The sequence below is a fragment of the Bactrocera dorsalis genome, chromosome 6, assembly GCF_023373825.1.
Source record: "Bactrocera dorsalis isolate Fly_Bdor chromosome 6, ASM2337382v1, whole genome shotgun sequence".
NCBI lineage: Eukaryota > Metazoa > Arthropoda > Insecta > Diptera > Tephritidae > Bactrocera > Bactrocera dorsalis.
In genome coordinates this window covers 8,072,086-8,091,517 of record NC_064308.1, presented here as the reverse complement: position 1 = coordinate 8,091,517, position 19,432 = coordinate 8,072,086, and the positions used below count along the sequence as shown (strand labels likewise).

Sequence of the window (19,432 nt, the reverse complement as noted above, 5' to 3'; positions counted from 1 at the left end):
GGTGCGCCAGTTTTTTCGGGAAAAGTAGGCGGATGCTTAACTCATTTAAACATCCTGGGCCCCCTAGGCGAATATTTTGCCTAGTGTTGTGTACGTACACATATGCGATGGAATGTACATCGGTGTACTGCTAGTAGAGTACCCGAGGGCTCAGAATAAATGCTGAAAATGGCTTTGGTTTTAAACATATCGCTCATTTGCTGCAAGACCGGCATAAGTCAAAAAAATCGATTCGCCAGAAAACGCGTTTAAAGTTTTCAACTTACTACAACCTTACACGGTGACTCCAACCTTACACCTCTTCTCAAGCGGAGCATATAAGAGGTATTCATATGAATTTTTCACTCAACATGAAGTATGATATAACGAACAATTCTGCAGCATTAACTCCAAAACACGTTTTTTGAATTATGCCGGTCTTGCAGCAAATGAGCGATATGTATGTATTTGTTTTTACGTTCATACGATATGAAACTATATGATGCGCATTTACGAGTTAGTAACTGCTTTTCGTAGTTATTATATAAAGCGGTTGTTTCTTTGATAGTTATTATGCTAATCATTTATTACTTGATTTTTCTGTATTATTGGCAATTGTTGCAATATTTTTATGATATTTAATTTACGATCGGCTTATGAAGTATAGTAACTCCACGTCTGGCTCAGATATGGCCAGAATGGGTACTCCTTAGCCCTGGGGTTAGGACTGTGACAATAGAGGAATCTTGCGAGGGAGTGGCCGTGAATAGAGAACGGCTTCGATTCGTGGAGTAGATAATTTTTTATATTTAATTTGAAGCTTTGTATAGCTGATCCCACATAGATACGATAAGAGCGACCTTTGCTTTTTGTAAGTGTAGGTGCATCACTTTATCGCATTGAGAGTATGGTACTCGTTGAACCTTAATTTTGTTGAAGATTTTATTTATTTTGAAAATTTACGAAAAAATGTAGATTTTTCGACTTTTGATACAACTGTGTTTATTATTTATTTTTATTTTATATTTTTATGTATGTACTAATTTGGCGTTTAGTAGGCCGCCACCGCTCTAGGATCTGTTCAGATTTTTTTTTTTTTTCATTATTGGCGAAAGCCATCCTGCGGGGCCGAAAAGTTGTATGTGCTTTTAATATAGGAGGAAGTTTCCCTATATTTCGAAATTTCCTTAATGGTGAATTAAGGTATTGATTTTATTTTTTCTCAACTTGAGTTGGTGTGGTGGTAACTGGTTCTGCAACTAGTCCACTTTGTGTTTGACTGTGCAGCGTTTGAGATCTTTGTGCCTTTGAGCAGCATGGTGTCTGTTGGCAACTTTTAGTATTTTCAGTTTCCGGATTTGCTTTTGCAATTAAACTCTTGGTTTGTTTTATAAATGCGCTTCTTTGGGGTGAGATGGGATATCTGCTGTAAGGAAGCATTGTGTGATGTCTTTTATGACAATATAAGCAGTTAAATTTGCTTTTGCAATTTTTAAAATTATGTGTATGGGACAAGCAGTTTGTACAGAGTCTTTTTGATCTGACAAAGTTGTTCCTTTCGTTAATATTTAATTTTTTGAACTTCTCGCAAGATATAAGTTTATGCCCTCTTTTACATAGTTCGCATGCCGTATGTTTTTTCTGTTCGGATGTGAACGATTGCGTTTTGTAAAAGTTTTTGTTTGAATTGGTTTTGTTACTAACTTGGGGTCTATTTAAGCTTCCATTTTGGTCGAAAAAGTTGGCAAACGCAGCTGATCATATATTTTTCAATTGATTCATTAATTTTTTAATTTATTGTAACTTAATTATAAACAACATTTATATAATCACTTTTTAACTCTGCAAATGTGGAAGCTGGCAGCTGGAATAAAAGTGCGTGATGATCCGAAATATCCATTGTATAGTTCTAAAACATTTAAAGAACTAAAAGAGCGTTTCGGAATTATACAGCAAATGAGTTACAAGCAGAGCAGCAGCAGCACACTACAAAAGCGAAACTACACGAAGCTTGCGCCAAATGTTAAAGACGATGAGGGCGAAAATCGCGCAGTAAGCAGACATTGTTTCAATTGCGGGTCATCTACACACATACGTGCAGAATGTAAGGCAGAAACAAAATGCTTTAAATGCAACGGCAATGGTCACATCGCAAAAAATTGTGAATATCAGAAGAGAACGGTGAACATGCTAACAAGTGATAAACGAAGTAAGCGAATGCAAATTAGCAACAAGAACATCTCATGTTTAATAGACACAGATGCAGATGTGTCACTTATGCAGCAAAGTGTTTATGAAAAAAATTTTGGCAGTCACAGCCTACAATATTATAGAAAAGATGCCAGAAATTGATGTTCCGCCTCAACATAGAAATGATGTTAATAAATTAATTAATGAATACAATCCTGTAGTAAATCCGATTGAACATCCTATTCAGTTAAAAATAAAAAAAAAGACGATTTTATTAATTTCAATGAAAGCCCCACCCGATTATCTGCAGCAGAGCGTGACGTTGTCAAGAGTCAAGTGAACGAGTGGTTAAAACTTGGTAAAGTTCATGAATCCCACGCAAACATAGCCAGTAAAGTTGTTCTTGCAAAGAAAGAAGATGGAAGCTATCGTGTTTGCATAGACTATCGTAAATTAAATGCTGTCGTATTAAAAGATCGTTTCCCTGTTCCAATTATCGACGAAGTGTTAGAGAAGATACGATCAGCGAAATTCTTTACGGTTATGGACCTCAAAAATGCGTTCTTTCACGTGCCGATTGAAAAAAGTATTCAAAAATATACAGCATTCGTAACCAGAGAAGGTTTATTTGAATTTGCTAAGGCACCGTTTGGATTTTGTAACTCGCCAGCAGAGTTCATGTGGTACGTAAACTGTATTTTTCCACAGATGATAAACGACGGTATCATGGAGTTATATGTAGACGATATTGTTGCTTTCGGGCGAATGTTCGAAGAATGTAAAAATGGTTCTGCAGAAGGCGCAAATTCTCGGTTTAGAAATAAAATGGACCAAATGCAAGTTTCTAAAAGAGAAAATTAGTTTTTTGGGTCATGAAATTCATTATGGTAATGTATGGCCTGGAAGAGATAAAATCAAAGCTGTTAAAAATTTTGTTGTACCTAAAAATATCGGAGGCGTCCAAGCTTTCTTAAGTTTGACGGGATATTTTAGGAAGTTTGTTCAAAATTATGCCATTATAGCTAGGCCATTAGCACAGTTACTGAAGAAAAAAGCAGAATTTCAGATTGGTCCATCGCAGCAAAAAGCAATACTTGATTTGAAGTCAGCTCTTACGCACGAGCCTGTTTTAATCATTTTTAAGCAGAATGGTAAAACTCAACTTCATGTAGATGCGTCGAAGTATGGGTTTGGTGCGACTTTAGTACAAGAGCATTAAGGGAAGTGGTATCCCGTATTTTATTGGAGTCGAAAGACCTCACCTCAAGAAGAAAGGTTACATAGTTACTTTCTCGAAGTCAAAGCTGCGTAATTGGCAACGAAGAGTTTTCGTCACAATTTAATGGGAATTCAATTTGACTTAGTTACCGATTGTTCGGCGTTTAAACAGACTGCGACGAAAAAAGATGTACCCCGAGAAGTGGTTCAGTGGCTTATGTATCTATAAAATTTCCACTTTAATATTGAACATCGGTCAGGAGAGGGAATAAAGCACGTTGACAGCTTAAGTCGTTATCCGGTTATGGTTGTTACATCGCAGGTACAAGTACAAATTCAAAAGGCGCAACGAAATGATGAGCATCTAAAAACGATAACTGCAATTCTCGACAATAGACCATAAGCAGATTACGTAATGAAAAACGTAGTGTTATATAAACAATGGAAGGGTCAAGAGCTATTGGTAGTACCGAAAAATATGAAGAAAGAAATTATACGAAACGTAAGCAATTTTGGTCATATGAACTCACAGAAGACGATGCATGCGATCCAGCAAAATTATTTTCAAAGCACATTTACAAAAGAAGGTGAAGCACATATCAAACTGCTTTGAGTGCATAGTACACAATCGCCAAGCAGGGAAGCAGGAAGAATTTTTGCGTTGCATAGATAAGGGTGACTACCCACTGGCAACTATCCATGTCGATCATTTGGGTTTCTTAGATTCTACGTCGAAAAACTATAAGTATAATTTTGCAATAGTTGATGCTTTTTCTAAGTTCGCTTGGCCTATTCCGACCAAAACAATAGACACTAAAGAGGTAATAAAGGATTTGAGTACATGGGTCACCATTTTTGGAAACCCGCAACGTATTATCAGCGATAAAGGCGCAGCATTTTTATCGAATTTATTTAAGGGGGAGCCTGCTTTAGAAGCTTGAAAAAATCGATTATTTTTTTTTTGCTTAAATCTCTTTAAAAATAATCTAAGAATATGTCCCCAAAGTTTTAGATGGAAATTCGAGATATTTTCGAAGCTAGAAGGCAAATAGTGACTAAGCGTCTAGCAGATATATGAGCGATTGGGCAGAAAGCGAAAACTTTGACGCGCGATTTCTCGGTTTTTCATTTTTGGGATTTTCCAAAATTGGCGGGACAAATTACAAAAAAAGTATTCAACCAATCGTATAAAACCAAAGCTTATTAGATTCAGTATCTTACTACCTCCTCTGTGAACCTAAAAAGTTCTTGAAAACAAAATTCTAAACTATTCTTTTAGTAAATTGAAGTTAGGTTTTTTGGTGAAAAATGCAACTTTTTTTTCAAATCTAAAAAAAACTTTGATTTTCGCGTTTTTTCGTTTTTTAGGTTCACATAGAAGAAGGACTAATGAAAATCAATTATCCATTTGATTTTTTTGTTTCAGATAAAAATTGCGACCTAGACTTTGCCCGCCAATTGGACACATCAATTGCGCGGTGGTGCACAAAAGTAGATGAAAATGGGCTATATTTCGATATTTTAAATTTTAAAAATGTTTTTGTAAGTTTAAATATGTAATACAATGATGTAAAAATTTCATTACATTTGCTTGTTTTTTTCTATCCTAAAAAATTCACGAAAAACTGACTTTTTTAGGCCTCTTAAAGCAGGCTCCTCCCTTAAGGGTTACATGGTTTCATCGGGGAAAAAAGGGCCTTCCTTCAATAATTTTTTTACATATAAAAAATGAAATATTTTAATCAAATTTTTTTTTACTTAAACGACTCATACTTAATAAACATTTTGTAAAATTTTCAAAAAAAATAGCAAAATGGCAGTCATTACGACGCCATTTCCGGCAGTCCCTCGGAAAAAAGGTGCATCCGCGTTGTCAGCAGAACTTCTTTCAGGGTCATCTGAAATAAAAATAAAAAATACGTGTTTTAGTAAAGACAATAAATTTTTTTTTAACTTACATTGAATCGTCGATTCCTGGGCCATAAAGTAGAGAACCTGCTGCTGCTGCTGCAATGTCCAGGGCATACTTTTGCTCCAGTCTATGACGAATCCTGGCTTCACGAGTCTCGCTGGTCTTTTCGGCTGCGGTCACCCGGTTTTCATCCATGTTTCGGGCATATTCATGGGAATTTGGACAAAGTTTTCAAACGTCCGTACCGTGCATAATTAATAGTAATGCTGATATCCCTTCATTGAAAATACAAGCAGCGATTAATGCAGCAATTTGAACGATTACACTGTGATAGTCAAAAAAAGACAAATTCGACGGTTTCCCCCTATTTCGGGTCCTACGAATCGAACTGCATCATTACTTTTTTGAGTTACAATCATGGTTTCATACAAAAATTTTTGTTGAAGTTTTTCATCAAAGTGGCCCATTGTAAGAGAAAGGCACATTTTTCTTCGGTCTCTAACTTTTTTAATGTTGACTGTTTTGGTAAACTTTCTTTGGCAAAGCTTCTCAGAATAAGTCCGTCTCTAAGTTCTTAGATGACTGTAAACCCCAAAATCAATGTTTTTTTGTATCCTTATAGCCTTCTTCTTCTTTACTGGCGTAGACACCGCTTACGCGATTATAGCCGAGTCAACAACAGCGCGCCAGTCGTTTCTTCTCTTTGCTACGTGGCGCCAATTGGATATTCCAAGCGAAGCCAGGTCCTTCTCCACTTGGTCCTTCCAACGGAGTGGAGGTGTTCCCCTCCCTCTGCTTCCCCCGGCGGTTACAGCGTCGAATACAAAGGACCATAAATCTTTCGCAGAACTTTTCTCTCGAAAACTCGCAACGTCGACTCATCAGATGTTGTCATCGTCCAAGCCTCTGCACCATAGAGCAGGACGGGTATTATGAGTGACTTATAGAGTTTGGTTTTTGTTCGTCGAGAGAGGACGAAGTAGCACCTGTTGGCAAGAGTTATCCTGCGTTGGATTTCTAAGCTGACATTGTTGGTAGTGTTTACGCTGGTTCCAAGATAGACGAAATTATTTACAACTTCAAAGTTATGACTGTCAACAGTGACGTGAGTGCCAAGTCGCGAGTGCGACGACTGTTTAATTGATGACAGGAGATATTTCGTCTTGCCCTCGTTCACTGCCAGACTCATTTGTTTTGCTTCCTTATTCAGTCTGGAGAAAGCAGAACTAACGGCGCGGGTGTTGAGACCGATGATATCAATATCATCGGCAAACGCAAGCAGCTGTACACTCTTATAAAAGATTGTACCTGCTCGATTAAGTTCTGCAGCTCGAACTATTTTCTCCAGCAGCAGATTGAAGAAATCGCACGATAAGGAATCGCCTTGTCTGAAACCTCGTTTGGTATCGAACGACTCGGAGAGGTCCTTCCCGATCCTGACGGAGCTTTTGGTCCCGCTCAACGTCAGTTTACACAGCCGTATTAGTTTTGCGGGGATACTTATAGCCAATATGTCGAAAAAACTGAAATTTAATCCATTTAAATTTAATGTTTTTTCCCTCACGTTTCGTCAATATTTTAATTTACCCTTTGATATTTATACATTAAGTGACATCTTGTAATAGTAAGAAACTTAAGCAAAGACAACGTTCTGAGCAAACTAACCATTAGAAAAAAAAACTTAAAATTTGTATTGTTTTAGTGCCTTGTATATTAAGAAAATAAATTAAAATGAATAAGTGTCCAATTGGCCTATCGTTGTTCTGCTACGTATGTGGAAAATTTACAAGCCCTCGGAGTAGACGCAAAATATCCTCGGGAACTGCCGGCATCTACGAGGAATATTTCGATTTGCCCGTTATAAGAGACGTAGATTTGGTGCCAAATACCATTTGCACGCAATGCAACAACAACCTGCATAACTGGTCAAAAAGACTGTGCCTAAAAATGGGGTTCGGCATCCTAATGATTTGGATAGATCCACATGGGCATCATACTGGTAACTGCTACGCGTGCAAGAACAAATTTGCAAGACTCAACAAAAAAAACACAGTTTACAAAAGTGTTCAATCTGCACAGCTACCAGTATCTCACTCAGAAAATGTTCCGATACCAAGATGTCCAAGTCCAACTGACAGATATATTTCGCCAACATTTTCCACCGAGCCTACGGATCTACTCTCAATGTATAACCCAACCGAAGTTGAAAGCCCATGTCGTCACTTGGAGATTCCCCAATCCCGCTTGAATACGATGGTACGACAGCTGAAATTATCGCAAAGACAAGTGATTTGCCTAGCACATCATCTTCGATCGGTAAATATATTGTCTAAAGATGTGAAGGTGTATGGATACCGCAAAAGACAGAAGGAGCTTTTAGATTTCTTTGAGGTTAATGGCGACAATACTTTTTCGTATTGTAAAAATACTCCTGGTATTATGCACTACATGAACTGTGAGTACAAGCCAGAGCAATGGCGCTTGTTTATTGACTCGTCGAAAAATAGTTTAAAAGCAGTATTGCTGTATGTGGATAACACAAAAAATCCGGTTCCAATCGCCATAAGCTCCAACACAAAGGAAACATTCGAAGCAATGAAATTAATTTTGAACAGAGTTCAGTATCAGCAGCATCAATGGAAGATATGTGCGGATTTAAAAGTTATCGCCTTGCTAACTGGTTTGCAGACAGGATACACAAAAAATATGTGCTTCATTTGCCATTGGGACACAAAGTACCACGGAAACCAATATAGAATGCGTGATTGGAAGCTTCGCACAGAATTTCATTTAAATGTGGCAAATGTTATCCATATTCCGCTGATACCAGCTAATAACATTTTGCTACCCCCATTGCACATAAAATTGAGAATTGTCAAAAATTTCATAAAAGCAATAAATCGAGATGCCGAAGCTTTTAAATGTTTGACAGAAATATTTCCAAAACTAAGTGTTGCGAAAATAAAAGAAGGTATTTTAAGTCTTTTAATAGAACGAATGTTATGTTGATACATTATTTTCAGGTGTTCTCAATGGCCCCGATATAAGAAAACTTATGAAGAACGCAAAATTCGGAGAACTTCTAAGGCCAAATGAAAAAATTGCCTGGAACTCCGTTATGACCGTTATAAACCATTGTTTAGGAGTGCACTGGTCTCAAGATTAGAAAAAATATGTGGATGACATGGTATACGCTTTTGAAGAAATAGGTGTGAATATGTCCTTAAAAATTCATTTCCTTCACCATCACAAGGACCATTTTGAGCAGCAAGTTCCGACTGAATCCGATGAGCATGGAAAAAAGATTTCACCAAGTCGCCGCCCCCCTTGAGCATTGGTACAGCGGCAAAAAGTTTGACTTGTTGCTTGTTGATTTGTGTTGGACATTGACAGATGAGTCTTATTAAATTTAATTTAAATATTGTGTACAAATTTATGATACTTATTGATAAAACTTATAAGATACAAAAAAAAAATAAAACAGCACACAAGCAAAAAGTACAAATTATAATTTTTTTTTCTAATGGTTAGTTTGCTCAGAACGTTGTCTTTGCTTAAGTTTCTTACTATTACAAGATGTCACTTAATGTATAAGTATCAAAGGGTAAATATAAATGTTGACGAAACGTGAGGGAAAAAACATTAAAAAAAAATGGATTAAATTTCAGTTTTTTCGAAAAACCAAAAAAGTCAACATTAAAAAAGTTAGAGACCGAAGAAAAATGTGCCTTTCTCTTACAATGGGCCACTTTGATGAAAAACTTCAACAAAAATTTTTGTATGAAACCATGATTGTAACTCAAAAAAGTAATGATGCAGTTCGATTCGTAGGACCCGAAATGGGAGGAAACCGTCGAAATTGGTCTTGTCCATTTTTTGAATAAAGCTATCACATTGTTATCGACCCAGCTGGAAGTATTTTGGGAGTAATTTTCCAAATCAACTGATTGAAACTTTCATTGTTATTTTGTGTAAATCCTCCAACACACCGCTCCAAAAGCTCATCCTTACTCAGGTCTTCATAAATTGGTTTCATTGCAGTCAAAACATCATCTGGTAATGGAGTATATTGGTGTTTGAACGATGAGAGAGTACCTGATGATGATGCTCGCTGCCAGGTGCACCACGTGTCTGGATCTTTAGGGCAATTTTGATGATGCGGGTTTTTGTCTGTAGAACTGTAGTGGTAGTAAGTTGCCCATATCGCATCCCTCATTTTATCAGCTGAATCACTGTTTCTTCTACTGCTAAGCCATAATATACAGTTAATTTGTCAATCAATTTACTAGTCAATTTACCTTTACCAGAAATAATTTATTTTAGTTTTTTTACCATTGACTATTTTTTCCTCAACAATTTTCTTCACTAAATCGCGCAACCGGGTTCCCATCCTCTTCTGTACGTGACCAACGCATTCTTTCTTATTGACAACAAAATTTTCACCATAAGGTTTGGCTTTGAGAATACCAGAGTATGTTTTAGAATCTCCATCCACTATATAATTCACGTACCTCAAGCCATGTTTTACAATAGAAAGTTTAAACATTTCAATAATCGAAGATACTTCCATGTTTCCAGATGCTCCAGTGCACATTAATTCTAATTCATTATGTAAGGTAGGTAGGTAGGAGTGCAGCCCTATCGGGCTCAATTAGCAGTGATGTGCCATTTTGATACACTAATTCGTAGAACTTCCTGTATCTGCTATTACGTTTCACCTTCTCTCTCAAACCATTTTGAGGTTTCGATGAAACTACTTATTTCCGATATGCTTTTGGTGGAAATCCATTCAAGGGTTGGTGCTTGGTGGATTCCGAGTGTTTTGTGTGGGATCTGTGCTAGAGCTGGGCATTCGCAGAGAAAGTGGAAGATTGTTTCATTGTTCCCTGCTACTCCGCAGCCACGGCAGATGTCGTTGTAGGGCATACCCATTTTGGATGCATGTTCCCCAAATGGCCAGTGCCCTGTTGTGGTAGCTGTTATTCTGTAAATACTTTTTCTTGACCTATTTAATAAGTCGATGGTTCTTTTCCTGTCATATGTTGGCCATAATTGTTTAGTTATGACGCATTTTGTAATGTTTTTCCACCTGTTGTTTGCAATTTGTTGAAATTGTCTATTGATCTCCCCTTTGATCGATCCTAGCGGGCTTGGTATTATCTCCGCCTCGGATTCATTGAGTAAAGCTCCTGCCTTTGCCAACTCATCTGCTTTTTCGTTACCGAAAATGTTTCTGTGGCCGGGAACCCAGATCAAGTTTAGTTGGAGCTTGTCTTTTATTGAGCTTAGTGCTCTCTTGCAGTTGTGAACTATACTGGAATTTGTCATGGGTGAAGACAGTGCCAGGAGGGCCGCCTGGCTATCCGTAAATATAGTTGCTTTATGCATATTCCCGTGGTTTTCTAATAGAACCTCGCAGGCTTTTTCTATGCCTAGTACTTCTGCTTGGAAGAAGCTTGCCGAGTTCGGTAGACGTATAGAGAGAGATATGCCCAGATCAGCGGAGATACCCCCGTGCCCACTCCGCAGTTCATTTTGGACCCGTCGGTATAGACTGAGGTGGTATCCTCCTCTGCTATTGAACCTCTTCTCCATTCTCGTCTAGATGGTATCCTCACCTGGAAGTGTCTATTGAAATCCAGCTTTGGGAGAATGTAGTCTGATTTATTAATAGTGAGCTTGTTTAGGATTACACTATGTCCGTAGTTCTGCTGATTCCACCCTCCCAATTCGTTTATTCTTATCGCCGCAATAGCTGCTGTTTTGTGAATAAAAATGTCCATTGGTAGTTGATGCAGGATCACATTGAGCGCATCAGTCGGACATGACCTGATTGCGCCCGTAACACCTGCACATGCTGCTCTTTGTATTCCATTTAATTTTCTAATGTTGTATTGTTTGTTTAGCGCTGGCCACCATACCAGAGCTCCATATGTTAGTAAGGGTCTTATGACCGCCGTGTACAAGTTAACACATAGTGCCCAATTTCCAGTTGGGTACGAGTGTGGTGAGGCCAATACAACATCTTGCCTCATCAGCAGATTGTGTGGGCGACGACCGCCACTAAAGCAACGACTCAGATTACATAAACAATAACAACCACCAAGGCGGCGAGGCGGTCGGACAGCGAACCACAGTGTCAATAGCCGATTGCGTAAACAGTTGACCAGCGATCGTTGCTTGCACTATCAGCAATTGGGTAAACAATTGTATGGAGCAGAGTCAGCACGACGCAGACGTCAAAGCCGGCAGCGTCGATTACTGGATATGGATATGCGTTCTTAGGCTTAATTGTTAAGTTAGGTTTTGGGCTAGTTTAGATTTAAGTTGAACTTTAGCCAGAGTACACGTCTGTGGCCAATAAAAGAGTACTGCAAATATATAACCTGCATTGTTATTGCCGCGTCCGACCGGCTGATACAGGGATTACAGCCTACATACTTTACTGGCGCCCAACGTGGGGCAAAGAGCAAAATTACGGAATTATCATATTCATTAGAAAATCATGTAAGTGAATGGCACAGCCAATCGTGATTGTTTGTTAAAAGCAGCATTATATAAAGAGTGAAGTGATCCTTTTTTATTTTTTATTGTTTTGGTGGCCGTTAACGATTGTGCCGCGTTTGAGTGAAAAAATACTTATGTGTGTTAGTTTGTTCAGGGTCTAATGAGCCACCCCCCTCACGATAAAGAGCTTTACGATAACTCAGTGCAGGAATTAATAAACCATACTAGAAGGTTACGTGTGGCAGACGTAGTGGAAACAGAAACGGATATGGACGCAAGACAGGTACAAGCGGTGTTAGAAGCCGCATTGGCGGCACAGGCCGCTCAATGGAAACAGGTTATTGATGAAAAAATTAGTGAAGTTAGGAACGAGATGAGTGCATTGAGGATCACGGCCCCTGAAGTAGAAAGCTACCAGAAAATTGCGATAGTGCAGGGAAAATCGTGTAGTCAGACGTTAGACCTCGTCAAGTCATTGCCAGAGTTTGATGGTAAACAAGAGGAATATATTTCGAGGAGGCAGGCAGCGATGGCCGCCTACGAATTATTCGAACCTTATGAAGGCAGCGTAAAGCATTACGAGGCAGTAGGTATTATTCGGAATAAGATTAGGGGTTCAGCGAATAATATACTGGCCTCATTTAACACAGTTTTAAATTTTAAGGCCATTGTGGCACGGTTAGATTTCACCTACGCTGACAAAACTCCAGTGCGCATTCTCCAACAAGAATTAGATACCTTGCGTCAGGGCGATTTGAGCTTGTCACAGTACTATGATGAGATAGAAAGGAAACTGACCCTCATAATAAATAAAACGCTTATGACATATGATGCAGCTGCTGCAGCTGTCCTAAATGAAAAATTTAGATGTGATGCCCTAAACACGTTCGTATCGGGTTTAAAAAGACCCCTACACCAGGCTGTATTCCCAGCTAGACCAAAGGATCTACTAAGTGCCTTGGCACTAGCCCGCGAGGCCGAGTCGAGTCACGATAGGTACATGTTCGCGGCAACGTACGCTAAAAATGCCGAAGAGAGAGCCCAAAAGTCAGGGGGTCAAAAATCCCAAACTCGGCGGCAAAATAATTATTCACAGAATAGTGGCGGCGATGCCAATCACGCAAAAAATCCACATTACTTCAAGAGTCAGGTCAGAAATAATCCAGGAAAGGCTTCATCATTTAGGCAACGCGAAAATGATAGGGATTTTCATGGTAGAGGCCCCGAACCTATGGACGTCGATCCTAGTTCGTTTAAATTTAGGCACCCAACGGAATACCAACAGGCACAAGCTGCCGGTATTCACAATGCTCCCGTTCAGAGAAATAAGAGACAGAATAATTCAGAGCGTATGACAGATTTTAGGCGTCAAAGGATCAACAATCTGAATCATTCAGATGTTGATCAGGGTTACCAAGCGTATGAGGCTGCTGCCGCAGCTGCAGTAGCAGAGGTAGACAATGAAAATGGGGTTGACTACGAAAGTAACTCTATTAATTTTTTAGAGGCCACTCCCGGCTACCGTTCCTTGAGCGGACGTTGGCTGGGAAAACACTAAGGTTTTTAATTGACACGGGAGCGGCAAAAAATTATGTCAGGCCCGTAAAAGAGCTTAAAGGCATAAAGTCGGTAGACTCCCCGTTTAATGTGAACTCTATCCATGGGTCCAATAAAATCAAACAGAAATGCCTGATAAATATTTTCGGGGTAACATCCCCATTCTTTGTGTTGGATAGTCTAACACTGTTCGACGGAATCATAGGCCTTGACCTGCTAACGCAGGTGGGCGCGACTATTGACCTAGACGGAGGCAAAGTAAATTATGGTACCATGTCAGAAGATCTGCAATATCATAAGTGCAGCAACGTTAACTTTACAAATGTCAACGACATACAGGTACCAAGTTCAGTGAAGGCAGAATTTAAAAAAATGATCCTGAAAAGGATTAAGGCATTCGCAGACTCTAACGAGCTGTTGCCATTTAACACTTCGGTTGTGGCCACGATCCGAACCAAAGATAACGAGCCTATTTATTCGAAGTTGTACCCTCACCCAATGGGAGTGGCAGATTTCGTCGAAAAGGAAATAAGAGAACTGCTACGCAATAAAATCATTAGACCGTCAAGGTCCCCTTACAACAACCCAACCTGGGTCGTAGATAAAAAGGGTTACGACGAGTTAGGCAACAAAAACAAACGTCTGGTTATTGATTTTAGGAAGCTCAACGAGCGCACTATTGCCGATAAGTACCCAATGCCGAACATTTCAATGATTCTGGCAAATTTAGGGAAAGCCAAGTACTTTACGACTTTAGATTTAAAGTCAGGCTACCATCAGATTTTCCTCGCCGAGCAGGATCGCGAGAAAACGTCTTTTTCCGTTAACGGTGGAAAATATGAGTTTTGTCGATTGCCATTCGGTTTGAAGAATGCTGGAAGCATCTTCCAGAGGGCGATCGACGACGTCTTACGTGAACAAATTGGCAAATCATGCTATGTTTACGTCGATGACGTCATAATTTTTTCTGAAAATGAATCGGAACATGTCAAACATATAAATTGGGTCTTGGAAAAACTGTGTGAGGCCATTATGAAAGTTTCACGAGAAAAAACACATTTTTTTAAAACAAGTGTGGAATATCTCGGTTTCATAGTAACAAGAGGTGGGGCAAAAACTGACCCCGCAAAGGTCAAAGCCGTTCAGGAATATCCTGAACCTAAGGATTTGTTCAGCCTTAGATCCTTTCTAGGGCTAGCAAGTTATTACAGGTGTTTCATAAAAGATTTCGCCTCCATAGCAAGACCTCTAACTGAGATCCTAAAAGGTGAAAATGGCTTAGTAAGTAAACACAAGTCTAGAAGGGTACCCATTGGTTTTAGTGAAGCGCAACGCAATGCCTTCGAAAGATTAAGAAACATCCTAGCATCTGAAGATGTCATCTTAATGTACCCAGATTTTAAAAAACCATTTGACTTAACGACAGACGCCTCCGCTCACGGCATTGGCGCAGTCCTCTCGCAGAATGGTAAACCGATTACAATGATTTCAAGAACGCTGAAAGATAGGGGAATGCATTATGCAACAAATGAAAGAGAATTACTGGCCATAGTATGGGCTTTAGGGAAACTTCAAAATTATCTCTATGGAACTAGGGACATCAACATCTATACAGACCACCAGCCTCTAACGTTTGCGGTTTCTGATAAGAACCCGAATGCAAAGATAAAACGGTGGAAGGCATTCATAGACGAGCATAATGCTAAAATTTATTATAAACCTGGTAAGGAAAACTCTGTCGCAGATGCTCTTTCACGGCAGAACATAAATGCGTTGGAGAGCGAACTCAAATCTGACGCAGCGACAGTTCACAGTGAATTGTCACTGACCTACACGGTCGAATCAACAGAAAAACCCATAAACTGCTTCAGGAATCAAATAGTTTTGGAGTAGTCGCGTTTCCCTCTGAAACGGAATTTTATACTCTTTGGCGGAAAAACCCGCCACGTTATTCACTTCATAGATAAAAAACAGCCTCATTGACGAAGTAAAGGAGGTTGTTAACCCCCTCGTGGTGAACGCGATTCACTGCGAGCTACCGGCGCTAGCCAGCATACAACACGAATTGGTAAGATGCTTCTCATCTACCAAATTCTGGTACTGCAAAAATATGGTGTCGGATATTACGAACAAGGATGAACAAAGGGAAATAGTCACTACTGAACACAATCGTGCTCATAGAGCTGCGCAGGAAAATGTGAAACAGATCCTCTGTGACTATTATTTTCCGAAAATGTCCAAATTGGCAAACGAAATTGTCACAAACTGCAAAATATGCACGAAAGCCAAATACGATCGACACCCTAGAAGGCAGGAACTCGGCGTTACGCCGATTCCATCGTACGCAGGTGAAATGCTGCACATAGATATTTTCTCCACAGACAAGAAGAATTTTTTAACTTGTGTTGATAAATTCTCTAAATTTGCAGTAGTTCAACCGGTACCGTCGCGGACAATAACGGATGTAAAAATACCCATCCTCCAATTGATTAATTTCTTCCCAGGAACAAAAACTATCTATTGTGATAATGAGGCGTCCTTCAACTCGGACACCATTGTGACTCTGTTGAAGAACCAATATGGGATTGATATAGTAAACGCTCCCCCTCTCCACAGTACTTCCAACGGACAAGTAGAGAAGTTTCACAGTACCTTGGTAGAAATTGCTAGGTGCCTTAAACTTGAAAGAAGAATAAGCGATACAATGGACCTGATCACTCAAGCTACCATTGAATACAACCGAACAATACACTCGGTCACAAATAAGGAGCCTATTGAGGTAATATACGCCTCAACCGAAGAATTCCGAAAGGAAGTGAAAGGTAAAATCGAACAAGCACAACAGGATCAGCTCGATAGAAATAACCCGTCAAGACAGAACAGGGTATTTGAAGTAGGGGAAAAGGTAATGGTAAAAACTAATAGAAGGTTAGGGAACAAGTTAACCCCCCTGTGTGAGGAGAGGAGAGTAGATGCAGATCTGGGGACAACAGTCCTAATAAATGGAAGGATAGTCCATAAGGACAACATTAGATAAAGTACTTAGCCTTAGAAAATGACGACATTAATTTCTAATCACCTTATATTGCTTCTTTAGGTTTTCAATCACAATTCTTCTCACGTTCGGGATAGCGGCAGCCAAGTTAACGGATTACTCACACTCACATTACATACCGGTAGTGGACGGCGACGCACTAGTATGGAACGAATACAATTACCTGAGGCACTCAACTAATTTGACCGAGTTTATGCGCATGACAGACGAAACTGTCAACATGACGGACTTGTTCCCGCAGTCGCACATGCGAAAGTTGCTAGAGACTGACAATAAACATGTTAGAACATTACTAGCGACTATAAGCGTACATCATAGAATGGCAAGAAGCCTAGACTTTCTGGGTTCAGCCCTTAAATTTATCACAGGTACCCCAGACGCTGACGATTTCCACCAAATTAGAATGACAGAAGCCCAACTAATAGAATCCAACAATAGACAGGTAGTGATTAACACAAAGACACAGGAACAGATTAACGCACTAACTAGTACGGTAAATGAACTCCTCAAAGAAGCGAAGAAAGAAAGAATCGATACGGCGCACCTTTTTGAAATTTTACTCACTCGAAATAGGATTATGATCACGGAAATTCAGAATATAATGCTCGCAATAACCCTTGCGAAAATAAAGGTAGTAAATCCAGCAATCATTGATGACGAGGGTTTGAAATCCATATTGGTTGGGCCAATCACAGATATAGCAATCACTGAACTAATGGAAGTGTCAACCGTTAAAGTTATTCAGCACAATGATGTAATTCATTTTATAATCAAATATCCTAGAATTAAGTTTTTGTGTAGGAAAGTTTTGATTTTTCCGGTGATACACAACGGCGTCGTGCTGCAAATCAACGAAAACACAGTGGTCGAGTGCAAGAGCGGAATTTTGGCGGTCAACAACTGTGAAGCAACAACAACTTCAACGTTCTGCAGCTTAACTACAAATACAACATGCGCTCTGCAACTTCACACCGGTGGCACAGCACATTGTAACACGCAACCGAGTCACCTTAACGCTAGCACCATAGTTGACGACGGAGTCATAATCATTAACGACAGCCCAACCAGAATCGCCATTGATGAAACACCTGAGAAAAATGTAAGTGGCACGTATCTCGTCACTTTCGAGAACCATGTGTTTCTGAACGGCACTAAGTACGTTAACAGAATGAGTAGGCTGGAAAAGGATCCAGGTATTGCTGCTTCACCCCTGCTGAACATCACTGGCCATGAGACCATTTTGAGTTTGCCTTACCTTCACCGCCTCAACAATCAAAATCTACAAACCATTGACGAAATTAAAGAAGAACTAACGACCGTCACGAGCCGAACACTTGCTTTCATCCTGGGTCTGGGAGTAGCTGCGTTGATCAGTTGCCTCGCTTTCCTCTGGCAGTACAAGAAGAAAACACGAGCATTACACGAGATCAACCTGGTAGTGAAAGATATGGCAACGAACGAGGACGATCGTGTTTCGAAGGGGGGAGTAGTTAACACATAGTGCCCAATTTCCAGTTGGGTACGAGTGTGGTGAGGCCAATACAACATCTTGCCTCATCAGCAGATTGTGTGGGCGACGACCGCCACTAAAGCAACGACTCAGATTACATAAACAATAACAACCACCAAGGCGGCGAGGCGGTCGGACAGCGAACCACAGTGTCAATAGCCGATTGCGTAAACAGTTGACCAGCGATCGTTGCTTGCACTATCAGCAATTGGGTAAACAATTGTATGGAGCAGAGTCAGCACGACGCAGACGTCAAAGCCGGCAGCGTCGATTACTGGATATGGATATGCGTTCTTAGGCTTAATTGTTAAGTTAGGTTTTGGGCTAGTTTAGATTTAAGTTGAACTTTAGCCAGAGTACACGTCTGTGGCCAATAAAAGAGTACTGCAAATATAAAACCTGCATTGTTATTGCCGCGTCCATCGACCGGCTGATACAGGGATTACAGCCTACATACTTTACTTACATCCACATGATTATACTTGGTTTGAGGCCCCAATTCTTGTTGACGATTTTCTTACAAGTATAGTAGGTCATGTATGCTTTGTGAATATTTGAATGCCCACCTAAGGGAGAATCACACCACTGCATTTAAGTTTTAGGAGTCACTAGCACTCACGACTAATATTTCTAATTAAAACCATTATTTTAGCGGATCGGAAATAAGTGTTAATTTATTTGTAATATAAATTCCGGTTACACCAAATGGAAACTTATTCTAAATAGGAAACAAATGCGGGATCGATGTAGAACGAAGCGATGTCGAAATAGTCGATGTGCGCAGTGTCGAACGAATTGTGGTAGCGAATCGTCGATGTCGACCCGGCGCAGTGTTTAAGCGAAAGTATCCAAAACGAATGTGTATAGGCGATGCGTGTATGGAGAATGCTGACGTGCGATGAGTGTATGTGTTGATGATCGAATTATGAGAGTCGAATTGTGTCCGCTTTCCTTTTTTTTCTAACCCTTTTGATGAGTGGGTTGATGTACAGCTGTAGTGAGATGTGTTGGTGTTCTGTTGTGGTGTCATCAGCTGTGGTGAACTGCGTGGTCGTATTAGGGTGCGCCAGTTTTTTCGGGAAAAGTAGGCGGATGCTTAACTCATTTAAACATCCTGGGCCCCCTAGGCGAATATTTTGCCTAGTGTTGTGTACGTACACATATGCGATGGAATGTATATCGGTGTACTGCTAGCAGAGTACCCGAGGGCTCAGAATAAATGCTGAAAATGGCTTTGGTTTTAAACATATGTATGTATTTGTTTTTACGTTCATACGATATGAAACTATATGATGCGCATTTATGAGTTTGTAACTGCTTTTCGTAGTTATTGTCACAGTCCTAACCCCAGGGCTAAAGAGTACCCATTCTGGCCATATCTGAGCCAAACGTGGAGTTACTATACTTCATAAGCCGATCGTAAATTAAATATCATAAAAATATTGCAACAATTGCCAATAATACAGAAAAATCAAGTAATAAATGATTAGCATAATAACTATCA

The 19,432-nt window shown here is 39.7% G+C and overlaps 1 long non-coding RNA gene across 1 annotated transcript; it reads right to left on the bottom strand.

Moving 5' to 3' along the window:
* Window positions 1–5,123: 5,123 nt before the first annotated feature.
* Window positions 5,124–19,429, bottom strand: LOC125779215 (uncharacterized). The gene is made up of 3 exons (XR_007423184.1): window positions 18,328–19,429; window positions 5,346–11,685; window positions 5,124–5,285 (listed from the first exon to the last, which is right to left on the bottom strand). It is a non-coding gene; the product is annotated as an uncharacterized LOC125779215 (long non-coding RNA).
* Between the last annotated feature and the right edge of the window lie 3 nt (window positions 19,430–19,432).